The sequence below is a fragment of the Anas acuta genome, chromosome 20, assembly GCF_963932015.1.
Source record: "Anas acuta chromosome 20, bAnaAcu1.1, whole genome shotgun sequence".
Lineage (NCBI taxonomy): Eukaryota > Metazoa > Chordata > Aves > Anseriformes > Anatidae > Anas > Anas acuta.
In genome coordinates, this window is record NC_088998.1 from 7,076,824 (window position 1) to 7,091,433 (window position 14,610).

General features: G+C 43.4%; 1 protein-coding gene and 1 long non-coding RNA gene across 3 annotated transcripts in view; one reads left to right on the top strand and one right to left on the bottom strand.

Moving 5' to 3' along the window:
* Positions 1 to 14,610, top strand: part of LOC137842691 (uncharacterized) — a 57,761-nt gene that overhangs the window by 35,492 nt on the left and 7,659 nt on the right. The gene's annotated exons all lie outside the window — the stretch shown is intronic.
* CFAP77 (cilia and flagella associated protein 77) overlaps positions 1 to 14,610 on the bottom strand; it is a 58,985-nt gene that overhangs the window by 34,048 nt on the left and 10,327 nt on the right. The window lies entirely within an intron of this gene.

The following is a 14,610-nucleotide window of genomic DNA, read 5'->3' on the forward strand; positions in this document are numbered from 1 at the left end:
GCTCAACTTCCCCGAGAGCTGCAGCGTTCAACCTTGGGCTCTCTGCATGACGAATACCAGAGGGTCCTGAGCCCACAAGCGCCTCAAGGTCTTCAGCTCCCAATGAAGTCAATGGCAGTCAAGTGTGATCGGCTGCTGGTAGGATCTTGGCCAGAGTTTTCTCTTGTGGCAGGAAAAGCAGTGACACCAAAGGCAAGACCAGCAAATGCTGGTGAGAGCCTTAGTGCCCTAAGGAGTTGTCATGAGTTTTTTTTCTTGCCCAGATTCCTAATTTTCTCCATTTATGACAATAATAGTTAAACTAGGCTGAAGCAGGCAGCACTGGGAACTTGCTGCTGGTTAAGGAGTTATTGTTGCCCATGGGCTGGTCTTATCAATGGCACTGAAAATATGGCAAAAGTTGTTTGGTTTACAAATTAGTGTTCATCTTTATATGGATTTTCACAAAATTCCCTTTAATTCTATATCTGATTCCTTGACTGTTTTCCCCACCAAATCTTCTCAACACGATCTCAGCTCTGCTCTGTTGTTCTCAATCCCGTACTTTTTTGCAAGGCTGCAACATAAGGGGTCAGATATGGCTCAGGCAATGTACACAAGTAGCCCAATTACTTTCAAAGGGGCTACTCTTGTGAGGCAAGAAAGAGTTGGCTCTGAAAATTCACTTCATAATTGCACCATATTTGCTAAATCAGATGTTTTATGTGCTTAAGAATTCTCTATGTTCCCTTCTTACTCAGCCATTACAAAAGGATCCTGCTCTGCTGGAGTTCTGACCCATATTTTCACTGCTGCAGTCCAAATTTGGCTGCTAAAAGGTAAAGGCAAAAATCTGTCTCATCACATCTCTCCCAACCCCTGTTCAGCTGCTGTGGTATTTCCCTTCATTATGCTGCTGCCTCAGACTGTAAACCTCTCTAATTTCCTACATCGCAGCTATTTATTTAAATGCTAACTCGCATTATGAAGTGATAATCCACAAGCGCAGGAGATAATTTATGAAGCATTTAAATTAAGAGGAGCAGCTAATTGGGAGCATGTGTCTTATAAGCCTTGCTAACACCAGAAAACTACAAATTAGGGAGAAAATGGAAGATATTTTTATCTTGCTTTTCTTTTGTAATGCACTGAGGAAAAATATTACCATACATCACACAAACACTGCCGTTCACAGAAGTCTTCTTTTCTGTTGTTAGCTTCGTAGCTAGTGTAACGCACAATGCTCTCGTTATTACAAATTCCTCATTATAACACAAAATAATCTTTGCTCTCAGAGAAGGTGGAATGAGGTGGGGTTGTCTGTCTCCAAATAAAGTGGAATAAATTTCCTAAGGAAGGTCCCTTCCCAGCTACACGTGTTAATTTAAAAGAGCAAAGACTCCCTTGTTATATAGGGATGTTAAAATGCATTTAATTTAGGACTGCGTCATGCTGGAAGCTTTATAGGTTTGTGTTGAAATGAGAATGAGCATAAATGGCTGTGAATCAGGGAAAAGAAAATCTGCTATGGCCACAGGGCCGTGGAGAATGTACTTGGGATGGTCTGTGCAGATTTCTGTGCCAAAGTCACAAACTTCATTTTTTTTTTAGTGGTGTTTTAGTCATAAATAAAACCACTAACCTGAATTTGAGTACTGCTGTGCCCCACAATGTGCAATTCTTGGCATACAGCTGTGTGACAGAGATGGCTCATGAAATGCTGCTGGGAAGGGGTGGTGGGGAAGAAGGAGGGTTTCAACACCAAGCCAAAGCAACAGCACCTTGAAGAAGACGAAGGCAGTAACCATTCCTGCCTCAAGGCTGACAACCGTGCACCAAAATCCCTGGTTCTTTGAGGCTTTTGCCAAAAAGGGTAAGTGGCAGCACTGTCCTCACTAGGCAGTTATCTTTCCCTGAAAGCAGAAGGTCGCTTTGGCTGCTGTTTTGGTTGCTGGTGCTTTAATTGGAAGAAATGGCTGGGATGTTCTCCCAGAGGAGCAAGAGGGTTTTTTGGTGCTCCCCAAAGAGCATCCAGATGATTGTGCTAACGCAGTCAGGAGAGAACTCGAGATATTTAGAAAGCTGTCAGTAAGGACTGGCTTAATATACAGTTGCTGAAGGGTGGGAGAGAACAACTTTAGAGTAGTTTCCAGTACAACTGTGTTAGATGTTTAGTTAGGATGCTCCTTTACTAGGCAACCGATTCTTGTGGGTCCCCTGAGTGGCTACTGGAGACAGATTTGCTGTTAGAGTAAAATATTGTGCGCACACCCTGCCTTGCAGGGTGCCTGTGAGTGGCGGTGAGGTCCCTGCATGGTGGGATGCTCTGCAAGTGTGTGAGAATTCAGCCCCCACGTGCGACTGCAGGAGTCTGCGGAGTGGCTAGAAAATGCCCCGCTTTAATATCTGCATTTGTGTTTCTGCTCTTACAAATCTCCCTTTACGGATATCCTGTCAGAAGCAGTCAGCAAACAGGCTCTGGCATTATTGGAGTTGCTCCTCAATTCGGAGGAAACCGTAAATCTGAAACTTCAATCATATCTTTATGATCATTCAGCAAACAGAGATGGAGGATTTATTCAACATGGGATAGCAAAGGGGAAACTGCAGGGGGTTATTGCAGGAGATATTGGTTTAGCTAAGGCAGAACTGCTCCCTCGGGCCTCTCTACGGCCGAGCCAATGAACAATGGCACCAATGACAATAACAAGGCAATTATGGGGAAGAGGGTGAGGAGGGGGTAATGCTTTGTTAAAGATATAGGTAAGATTCCAGCATGGTGTCTCTTTTGTGTGCTTTCAAAACTAAAGGATGGCGTGTCTGCCTGGGGTGGTCTTATTAGGAGCTGGTGATCCTAAAAACACAGCAAGTGCTTAAAAGAGCTCCTAGCTTGTGCGTGATTGTGCTGCTCTTAGGAGGTTATGAAGATTTCCTCCCTAATCAAATAGGGCTGGCAATAGGTTCCTGTAATCCATCCTGCACCCCAGGGCAGGAGATAAGTACCTAAATCTCTGCTGGCAGAGGTTAGTCTCTCTGGCCGTAGTTAATGTTGGGTGTTCTGCATTTAGGACTAATGCTTGTTCCTGGGAGGGGGTTCAGGGCACCTCCCCTTGCTGGGGGGATGCTCAGGCTTTCACCCCAGGCTGGCTTTGGTGTCGTGCCGCAAATACTACAGCAGCCCTTCGACCAACATGACCTGGTAGGGCTGTTTTGAGATTGCTCGATGACCTGCTGCCCAGCCTTGCACTGCTCTCAGCTTTATACTTTATTTTTATTTTTTTTAATTGATATAGCCAACATTTAAAAGCCTGTCTAGAAAATGAAGCCCAATCCTTAAGGCTCAAATACAAAATGACTTTGCCATGAGATGTTGTGGCGGTACTGGTTCTCATGGGGTTCAAGTTGGGGCAGCACCAGAAAGGGATCCTGTGGTGTAACCCGTCCTCAATGCACGGTGATGCTGGGGTTGGCCATGAGCATGGGCTTCCAGCAACAAAGTTGTCCAGTGCAAACTGGAAACACAAAAGCTTTGGCACCGAGGGGTGGAAATGTTCATGGGAGAGATGGATCTTGCTGCTGCCAATAGGTGAGACTTGCATGAAATCTGCATCTTTGCAGAGTGTTAGTGTATTAAAAAAAAAAATATAAATGCAGTGGTGCAAAAGCAGGAAATAAGTGATCCATCCCACCTGTCCTGCCTTCCCTCCCCTTCTGCTGGCAATTTTTCCTCCCCCCCCCTTCCCTTGTGAGCCCCTGAGCAGTTTGTTTTTGCCTGCAGAAGGAAGCTTGAAATATTGCAGAGGGGGTACAGGCAGCGCTCCCTGCGGCCTTGCCCCTGATGGCACGAATGCAGACATAAAATAACCCAGCGCCATCAGTAACCTGTCGCCAAAGCCCCACTACGAGGTGAGAGTTTTCCTCCCTGCCGTGGCTGTTAGCTGCAATGTATTTCTCCCTGCACTAAGCACCGTCTTTCCCAGGGCTGCATTACAATGATTTATAAACCCCATTTCTGTGGAAAACTAATAGATCAAAGTGAGGAGAAGGAAAAGGAGACATGAGCAGCTGGAAGAAGATATTGAAGCATGAAACAAAAACAGAAATGAAAAACTAGTTTGTGGCACTAGTGAGTTGTTCTGTGCTGCGCTTCTATTATTGAAAAATAATAGGGGAATCTGTATTTTAATCCATTTTTTTAAGAGCCATTCAAGTAATCTGACTAGGTCTTCCTGGAGCCAGCTTGCTTCTGTGTATTTGTGCATCTCTTACAGAACCAAGCACGTCTTGCTGTTTAGCCCTTCCATGTCTAGTCATTTTTAGACCTTCTATGTTTTGATCAGTCTCTGGATTTTCTAAGAGGTTAGAAAGCACCGCCTGGGGAATTGATGCTTGGCTGGACCTCAGCCTGGGATCCTGAGCTGGGTTTTACAAAGGGACATCGTGGGCTGGGACTGGGGCAGCCAGTAAGGTGCTCAGCCTTTGTTTTGGTTTCCTCTGCTGTGCACTGGGGATAAACAGATGAGATTTCAAGTGTAATTCTCAGTATCAGTCAAGTAGCATCCTGTCTGAATTGAGCCAGGAGTACAGACCCATGCTCATCCTAGTTTTACAATGATTAATGCATTAGTGTTTGTAAGAGCTTTTGAGATAGGAAGCTAATTGGGCTTTTGCGTATGTTCTGCTTGTCTGCTTCAGCCACCAGACATCCCTGACTTCAGACACAGGCAGTGGTGGAGAATTATTATGAAAACAACCATAATCCTTAGTATTTGTGCAGCACTTAATATATGAAGTGCAGCACGAACCTTATATCTACAATTTCTGCACATGATGCATATATGTGAAAACGTTACACGCAGTAGATGAAATGCACTGAATAAGCCGAAAACCAGATTTGGTGGAAAACAGACTTGTGTGGTAAGACTGCAGGGGCTTTTGTAAAAGGCTGTACAGAGCCAGGAGATAGAAGCTGCTGAATTATCCTTAGGTATGCTCAAAACTTAGGAGGTTTGCAGGTTTCCATTCAAAGTATTTTCTCTATGTTCCTAGTGCTTGTTTTGTTTTCACCTTCTGTGGCAAATTTCTGTTGCCAGTTAATGCTGCAGCATCGTGTTAACTTTAGGCTGGCTGGTTTATCTTGGTTCCTGATTCCTGTTGTATCCTTTGGTGCTGGTAAAACTGTTCCTGGGGGAAAGCAGCTGCAAGGATATGTTCATGGCCATGTATAATTGATACTTCTCGCAGATAACAGAGGAAGCAAGCACGTATTAAATGTGCTAGTGTGACTGCTCTGCACAGGGAAACTGCAGTTGTTCACTCAGGAATGGCACAGGCAATGAGGTGGTGCATTTTCCTTTTGGTGACTTGCAAAAACATGGCCTGGAGAAGAAATGCCTAGGATGGAGCTCAGGAGCTCCATGATGTGATCTGCTTTCAGCTACACTTCATGACTACCGATAAGTGAGCTAAATGCTGCTGTTTGCAAGTTCAGCACTGGCCCATTAAATCAGCATGAGATGACCAACATCCACACAGCTGAGACTGACTTTTGGCTCAAGGCTCTGATTGGTAAAAGCTGAGTGAGTTAACATGAAAATACTGCTCTTGATTTTTTTGCTCACACCCCCCTGTGATGCAATTTAACACCATCCTCAAAAATATTTCAAACCAGAGGTCATCTTATTAAGACATTTGTTCCCTTCCGCCTTTTGGCTACGCAGCTGCAAGCAAACGTTTCACTGAGCTGTGAGGCCCATTCTGGTGTTGTAGCTGGTGCCTGGCACAGTGGCACACCAGGCAGATGCTGAAGTCTTTTTTTTCACTGCCTGGATCCTGTCTTTCTGTGCCCAGAGTCTATAATGCAGCTGCATCTTCCCTAGACCTTGCATTGGTAGCTGCAGACTGCATTCCCAGTTACAACAGGCAGAAAAAGCTGTCCGTGCTCTAACAGCTATTGTAACCATCCTCAAACTCTGACAACATCTTTCTTCTGACTCCCTATGGCCTAGCCAGTCTTTACTCTTCTTCTGTTCCCTGTCTGCAGAGAGAGCTCGCAAGACGAAAGACAGCCAGAAAGGTAGGGAGAGCTGAATGTGGACTAAGAGCTGCCAGAGGAATATGAGAGGAGAATTTTGCCCTATAAGCTTTAATAAGGTGGTGGGTTAAGAGAAATGCAGCTAGGGAGAAAAATGGGGAATTTTCTTTCTCCAAATGGGCACTGCTTCAGTTTGTAAAAGCACCAGGGATTCCCCATGTGGCTTAATTTATTATTTTCCCACTCGTTAAATGCCAAAACAATAAAGCAAAATCTATTGTTAGCTTTAAAATGCAGATGATTTGCATATGGCTGTGATAGTCCTACTGCTGCCTTCATTTAAACTCAGTAAGCCAAGGTACCTTTAAAAATTATGACTTGTTTTACATTTAATATACTGAACTATGTTAACATAATATTAAGGGGCTGACTTCACAGCTTAATTGCTGATCACGTAGAAGGCTGCTTTAGCAGAAGCATTAGCCTAGCAGTGCGGTAAGGCCTGATGTGGCAGGCTGGAACAGCAGGCTGCACAAAGGGGCTGCAAGCTGCTCTTTTCCTGGTGTGATACCCTCCGGAGAGCACCTTAGAAACCCAGAATATCTGCTCCAGATATCTACTCCAGTCTTGGTTCACTCACTTGTGCTGGAAGGTGTTTGGTGACCTATTGCAGAGCAGTGCCTGCACGACGCAAACAGGATGCAACTGTACCTCTAAAAAGTCTTACTGGAAAATCAATTTTCTGTTCAGTAAAGTTTTGTAGAAGGGAATGAAAATCCTATTTTCTGGCAGACCTGAATGCGTACTTTACTTTCCAGCCCTGGGTCTCCAAGGTTGCTGTAAAGAGATGGTGCAGTTCTAGTGTTGTATATTCTCACTTTTTTTTTTTTCCCCTGCATTGTTTGACCCTTGCTCACATCAGGCTGAATGCAGACAGGGTAGGGACTGGGAAAGGGAACCTGGTCTACAAAGGCTCTTAACCCTTGCCTGAATTCAGAGACCCTGTGACTGTGTTTTGGTCAACGTGGTTGGCTACTTGCAAAGACTGCAAGCTGGTGCTTGGGAAGGGGCCCCTGTGCTGTTTCTTTAAACTTTCCCTATTTTCAGCATGCTGAGCCTGTGGGTCAGCACACGTGGCAGGGCATCACCTTTCAGGAGGAAAATTCTGCAAGTGGCTGACTCGTAGCTGATCACCTCCAGCAGCAAAGTGGCACGCAGTGCTACCCTTCTTGTCCAAAGTCAAAAATATAATTGATTACAGACAAAAATACAGCTCTGAGATGTGTCCAAAATAAGAGGCACTCATGGGCTTTTCAGGAGCTGAAGAGGTATCCAAGCATTACCAGCCACTCATATTTGTGTGCCTCTGACTTTTGTACATGGCTCCAGTATGGGCTCCTTAAAGATCTTGTCTTTTTTTTTTTCCTCGGTTAAAAAAATTGTATAGATTGACAGAGATGTACACCAAGTTCTAGCACTCTGATTTAAAAGAGCAAAGTTATAGGCTCTTGGAAATAGAGGTTTATAATAGAGAAGCACTGGCAAACCCTTAACTACAGAGAAGCTACCAGGCGTTGCAACCATAATTGGGAAGGGAGGGAAAAAAAATCACACTGTGTTTTTCAGTGCTTAGCTAAGAAATACAACAAGAGAGTTTATTGCTTGCAAAACACAGCTGCACTGCCTCAAATTGGATGGAAAAACGAACCCTGATAATTTATTACACCCCTAAAGTCACAAGAATGTACCCATAAATTACTTTTTTGGAGGGGGAGGGAAGTGGTACCACTGTAGTCCATTCTGCACAACCTACTTATTAGTATCATAATTTATTATTATTATGCCCTGCTGCAAATAGAGAGGCAGATAAAACTCAAATCTATTAAAACAACCGCTCCACTTTCTCTGAGCCACTGAGGGACACCATTCCAAAGGAAATGAGATAAATTACAAAGACGAATGTATGAGTCTTGCATTACAGCACATAGCTTGTATATATGCAAGAGCAGGAGGATAATTCAAGGAAAAAAAGAATCGTGTTAAGTTTTGCCATTCAGGATTCAACACAGAGGGACTGGAATAATATCAAGTGGTCAATTAAATATTTTAAATGTATTGAATTTTTTTCTTCCAGAAGATCCTATACGTTAACTCTGAACAAATGAATGTGTAGATGTGAAATAACTGCCCTGCTTCTATTTTAAATATACTTGAACCAACGTGCATTTTAAATACTTTTTATCCAGCTATTCTGGGGAAGCAGCTACTATAGTGACAAGTGTGAAAATTGTATTGATAGAATACATCTATCCTTGTGGTGATGGTTAATTGCAGGGCTGAAGGGAATTTAAGGTTGGTGAAAGACGCTGTTTTGCAGTCCCAGAAGGGCAAAGTGGTGCAGCCAAAAATACGGTTATGAAGTTCTCCACGTGTCTCTGCTAATGGGTTTCAGATAAGCCAGCTGGAATTTTGTGATATTTTTCCTTCCCTTCATTTCCTCCTGGGGTATTTAGCCGGACCAGCAGTTCTTAATGGCATCCTCCCCTTCCTTGCTACTTGGATGGATGGAATAACAAACAATAATTGTATGGGGAGGTTATTGCTCATTGTTCTTCTCAGGACGGGTCAAATGCTTATTAGGTTATGATAAAGTTGGGATGTTTGGTGCTCTGGGCCAGGTGTACTGGACCCCCGATTCTGGCTGAAAGGGGAGGCTGCTGGACCAGAATGGCTTTGGGTATGGTAAAAGCCAGGTCTAAGGAGAGACCTAGCAGTAATCTCCTTTCTACATAGCCAATTTGTGCTTTCCAGTTTGTTTTTAAAAAGACAATGATGCATACGTGATAACAAATCACACTGGACTTTCCTAAGCAATATAAGAATTGTGGAGGTTTAGCTGCCTTCGCTTTTATGAATGCTGGGGATTCTCAAAGCAAGAGTACAGGAGACAAAGCCAGAAAAACCTCAATGGTCCATAACATAAACAAACTTAATGAGAAGAAAAGAGTCAGCAATCATTTCATCTTCCCTGCAAAGCCTGCTGCTCTGATCGGGAAAACAACATCCAGGCCACACAGTCAGACACCAAGACTTTGTGCTGCTGCTACAGAGATTGGGGGAATGAGAGGGATTGTCTAAGGAAGGAAATGAGGCCACTTTCTTGCTGTGACACTGCAGATTTTTGTCTTCACAGACAGCTGGTGATGTGCACCGATCTCTACTTCAGACTGTTACTTCTATACTCTTGCATACTTGTAGTAATTGCATGCGTTTCTATGTCTCAAATGATTCTCCATCCTTTCATATTCCATGTGTTGGCCTTCTTTGTGTAGAGATTAGCTCTCGTGCTGAAGGTTGTAATACATAGAGTGAATAGAATTATTTACTTTGAGCTAAAAGAGCTATGAAATACATTCACAAAGTGATACTTAATATTGCTTCAGGTTTGGGCTTGGACGCATGTTCCTGCAACTTATTCCTTAGAGTGTTTACATAAGGACAGGAGGGAAGAGAAGGCAGGAACACATCCCACCTTCACTTGAATGTTAGTTGCCAAATCCAAAGATCTGCAGCTTGTTTCTTTTTTCCCTGGGTGTTTGTTCAGATCATACGTGAAGCTCCCAGCGAAACCTGAACTCCTTTTCAAATGACAAGCTGTGCTTTGCAAGGGTTTTCCTTCAGATGGGCTATTTGCTTCTTTGGCCAAGTGCATGGTTGCTCCTTAGGTTCTTTTGGCGCCTCTTCCTCTTCTTTTTGCCTCTGCCTCATGGTAATGCTCCTTCTGTGTGGCCTGGGCAGTTTCTAGAGTTTAGTTCAGTAGTTGGTTACCTTCTACATGAAGTTCTGGCACTATGTGCTTGTAAGTGGGAAGGAAAAGGGGGGCCAAGATAGGACGCCACCTTTCAAGCTCAGACTTAGGCATAATATACAGTGCTTAGTGCCTATGGTATACTGATTTACAGCTTTTTCATAAAAGAAACCTGTGGTTTCCCTGTATCAGAAGCTGTGAGTAAATTTCAACTATGTTACATGATCATAGACAAGCCCTGGGACCAGCTGTGCCTGTTACATTTTTAAGACAGCAGCAAACCAAACGCATTTCTCTGAGCAACAGCTGCTTTCCTGATGGTGGAATGTGCAAGACTTGCTGCACTGGGGCTCTGAGATCCACTTGTTATGGGTGACCTACAGGATTGACTGGAAGCCTTGGGATAATGTCACCTCTACTGAAATAGTGAAATACGGCATTATCATCAAATGAAAACTGATTGCATTTCCAGGAGGGTTGTGTAGATTTACTTGGACGGTAAAATCATATCCGTGTTTGACTGAGAGACATCAGATGGGTGACATTCACCTGCCTTTTCCACGTGCTGTAGGGGCTCCTCTATATCAATGAATTGTGGCTGTGTTTTCCACAATGACTGGATTTGGGAGATCAAGGGCCACAGCAAGCCAGATGCTTCATAGAGTATAAAACAGCTCATTGCTGCTTGTCACAGCAATTACGTTCTTATTTCCTAATTTGCTGTGTTCCACACTACCAGTGATATTGGGCAGCTCTTGTTTGAGCTTGGCTAGGATTTCTGAGAGTTAAAAGGTGTGCTGCATGTACCGAGAGACAGGAGTGCCTCTGCCTTGGACAATCTGGCATCCTCAGACTGGGGAGGTCTGACCCCAGCCTGTACACAGAGAGGGGACTTGCTTGGAGAGGTCAGCTAGGAATAAGGGAAGCTTCATCTCAGCAAGCCATTTTGTGTTGCTCTGTGATGCTCATTACTGTTGAAACCAAGTTTCCAAGCCACTGTTTTCCTCTACAAAAGGGAAGAAGCTGATAGGAGCCTAAGCGGAGCGAGGATAGTGAATTTTAAAGTATTATGACATACATACATTTAATAGTACATCACATGTAAGGAAACAAGCACATATGATTGCAGTATTACAAGATGGATATAGGTCCTACAACATTAAATTTAGTGCCTTGTGATTGATGATCCTTTGTTTGCAGGTTTTCTTTTATGTATATGTTATTTCCGTAGGATAAGCATCTTACCAGCTGGAAGAAACATACAACTTTTTTATTTTCTAGCATGTAATTTCTGTTTGATTCACAGCTAATAAATAGGTCATCTTGTACTTTTGAAATGCCAACATGCAGTAATTCAGTGAAATAGAGACTCTACATTAAAAACCTGTCAACCTCAGTGCAATTTTCCTGCACCCTGCGCTCTGGAAAGATACCTTGTCACTCATGGTTCAGCTCTGTTTCCCTGAAATATCTCTTCTTCTGCATAAGTAATGAATACAGTTGCATGAAAATATCTGGCACAATGTCTGTTCTTCCTCCCACTCTAAGGAGCTGTGGTACAGAGGCTGTATTTATTGGTTGATCTTACCACACCTGTGACTTCAGGAAGATTTGTTGGGAATATTGTGGCCCCCTCCCACCTGCAGGCAGGTGTTCTCAGCTGTGCTAACCACACGGAAGTCACGGAGATGCTGCTTTAAAAAAAATCCTCTGTTATTTAGCTGCTTCTCAAACTGTAAAGGCTACACGATACAGAAGAATTTTAAATTCTTATTTGCTTTGTCTTTCCCTTTCCAATGTGTCACGGAAGTCTTGCACAAAAAAGAGCATTGGGCTGAAGTAGATCCAGTTTAGGAGTTTTTTAAAAGGATTTCTGTTCTTTAAAAAAGAGCTATACACAAAACATCAGCTTGCTAAGCTTGTCTTCTATTTCACATAATCTGAAATACACAATTTGCGCTTTTTTTTTTTTTTGTGGTTTTCTCCTCCATAGCCCTCAGAGCTGACAAAAAGATGGCAAAACGTTCAGTTCTACATCTCTGATCTGAATCAGCACAAAATTGTCAAGCTGGGCTGCCGTGGCATTGCTGCTAGTGACATGGGAGAGAGGGCAATTCTGTTTATTCATAGACTTAAGGCCAGAAGGAGTCCTACGATTTTCTAGTCTGTTCTGAAAAAACAGTGCATTCATGGGACCCCACTTTCAGAGACCTTTTTCAGATGCAATACAGGGAAATTTCTGCAGTGGTGGTTCCAAAATCTGTGTACAGAGAACCCACCGCCCCAGAACAGATGAAGCTTCAAGCCAGAGATTTAATCCTGCAGGTGTTACTCACATGAACAGTTTCCCCCTGACCCTAAGTTGGATAATGTGGTGTGAGGAAGGACAAATGCTGTTTCAATGAAAAAGCAGACCAACTCCAACCATGAAAAATTTGGCGGTGCCTTTTGTGTTTTTACATCAATAGCAAGTTGAAACTCGTAAGATGTCAGCCCCATAAAAATGGGAAAAGCAGGGTGTGCTCACCCCCTGTGAACTGAGTTTTACAAGGGATAAAGCTACTGAATCCTCACAGTGAGGTCCAAAAGTAATTTAAATCTCTTCCCCTCTCTCTTTGCTCCCAATTTCCCCATCCCAGTTGTTGTTTGATGCATCAGCTGAGAAGGAAAGTTAGAGAGTGACACTAATAAGGAGGGCTCAGACTCACTAAGAGTATTAAAAGGTTAGGTCATGGTGTGTTCTATTAAATAGAATATTAATTGAATTCTTGACATCTGAGGTGAACTGTGACATGCTCATGGGATAAATATTGCATTTAACAGAGCATCATGACCCGAAGCTCTAAATACTATTGAGCATCAGCGCCAATCCCTCACAATAGATCTTAGCCTCGGTCCTCAGGGTACGAATGCTCCCTTGGAGTTTTGGAAGCAGAGCTTAAAAACAGATTTCACATTTCTTGTTTCTGTTCTCGGTTAAGTCCAAAATTGGTTCTTCCATCTCAAGACATTCACACACTCAGGCTCAGACTTAGCTTCTCAATATATCAAGAAAAGCACATTTCAAAAGCCATGCATTACAATCTCATCGGGCTTGGTACAAGAGAGGTTGAAAGAGAATTTCTCCATTTCCACCCCCGCACCATAAAGGAGATTAAAACATTAAAAAGGCCAATTAAAAATAGGGAATCTCATGGCAACATTTTCATTAACCCTTCCCAGTTCTTCTTTCTGTCTCATTAGTCATCACAGGGAGAGGAAGGATCATTTTAATTAGCAGCATTGTAAAGCTTTATTTAAGACAACTGCCCCTCCTGCTGCTCTCTGGATTACCCTGCCAGCTTATAAATACAATACCAAATCATTAACAGCCCAAACCACCGCCACCGAAAGGTTTGGAAGAAAGAAGATCCACTATGGTCAATGTTTAGGGCTCTTTAACAATGTCTTTTCTCCTTATTCAGGCATAATTCAAGCGTAATATTGGGCTTTATGAAACAACTCAATATCCTCTTACAGCAAGGTCCTTTCTAGTCGAGGATACCATGTGTTCAACTTTATCCCCCTTTGTTTTCAGGGCAATGAAAGCAGAGTCGCATCTGACAGGATAGACACGGTAGATAGGATCACAGGTTTTCCGATGTCCCAATTTGGAATTAGTTGTTAAATTCTCAAATTAAGGGACTGCTGCATGCTGACAGCCTCACAGGAGGGAGGTGAGGGACCAGCCCCCTCCCGCGGGAGGCTGGTGGAGCGTTTTAGAAAGAGGTTCCTGTGAATTTAGGTTAAAAAGAAAATGAGCACCCATCTTTCATGAAAAGAGAACTGCTTTTTCCAACCACTGCTTGCATGAATTTCAAAGTTTGAGTTTGGGGCTGCTCAGCCCCTCTGAACCCATCTCAGCTCATCTCCACTCGCTGTGGTGGGCTCTGGAGACAGGCTGAGCAGGTCGCAGAGTGGAGCTTCTGTCACTGAATGCTCCTTGTCAGAACTGGGGGAGGCTTCTCAAGGCCAAAGTGCTGCCAGTGCCCGAGCTGGAGAACCGAAATTTCAAGGGATATCAGTCTGGAGATCACGGATGCTAAACTCACTTTAAACCAGGCAGTGACGGTAGTCTGAGTAACAGTCCTTGTAAAAGTTTATATACAAGCTGCTTTGTTTCCTATTTATAGCTTCACTGTATTTTTCTTATAATACATTTTTAATGACTTATAAGGCCTAGTTATTTATTCTCCAGAAGCCAAATACTTTTTCTCCCTCATAATGTGAGTAGATGAGCTTTGCACAGAAGAGCTGTATGGAAGCAGGGCAGCAGGCGGGGGGCATCGCATGGCTCTAAGGAGCCCCACAGCACCCAAGGTGCTGGTGCAGTGGGTGCCCAAGCGTGCAGTTCCCTTTTTCCTCTCTGCTGAGCGACTGCCTGCATGGAGGGCCCTTCCTGGGCCACAATAGCTCCAAATTACTAATTATTCTGTCTACACGTAAGGGAGTCACTTTCTGTGATTGCTTAGCTCTACGTTTCCTACTCCAACAGTAACCTTAATTAAAAACCCACCCCATAAACCTGCAGTGCCATGCGTGCAGAACCCCTTCTGTCTATGTGTTGAGAAAGCAGCATGAACAATGGAGCAAACAAAAGCTGAAGATGGGATGCTTTGGTAGTTTTTTGCAAGAAATGTAATTAATCTGTTAAACCACCCTCCATCTCCAAGCACAAACATTGATTGCCTCACGATGACTTTAACCAGCGTGGTATTAAGTCTATCATATTTTTTAAATTGGTATATAC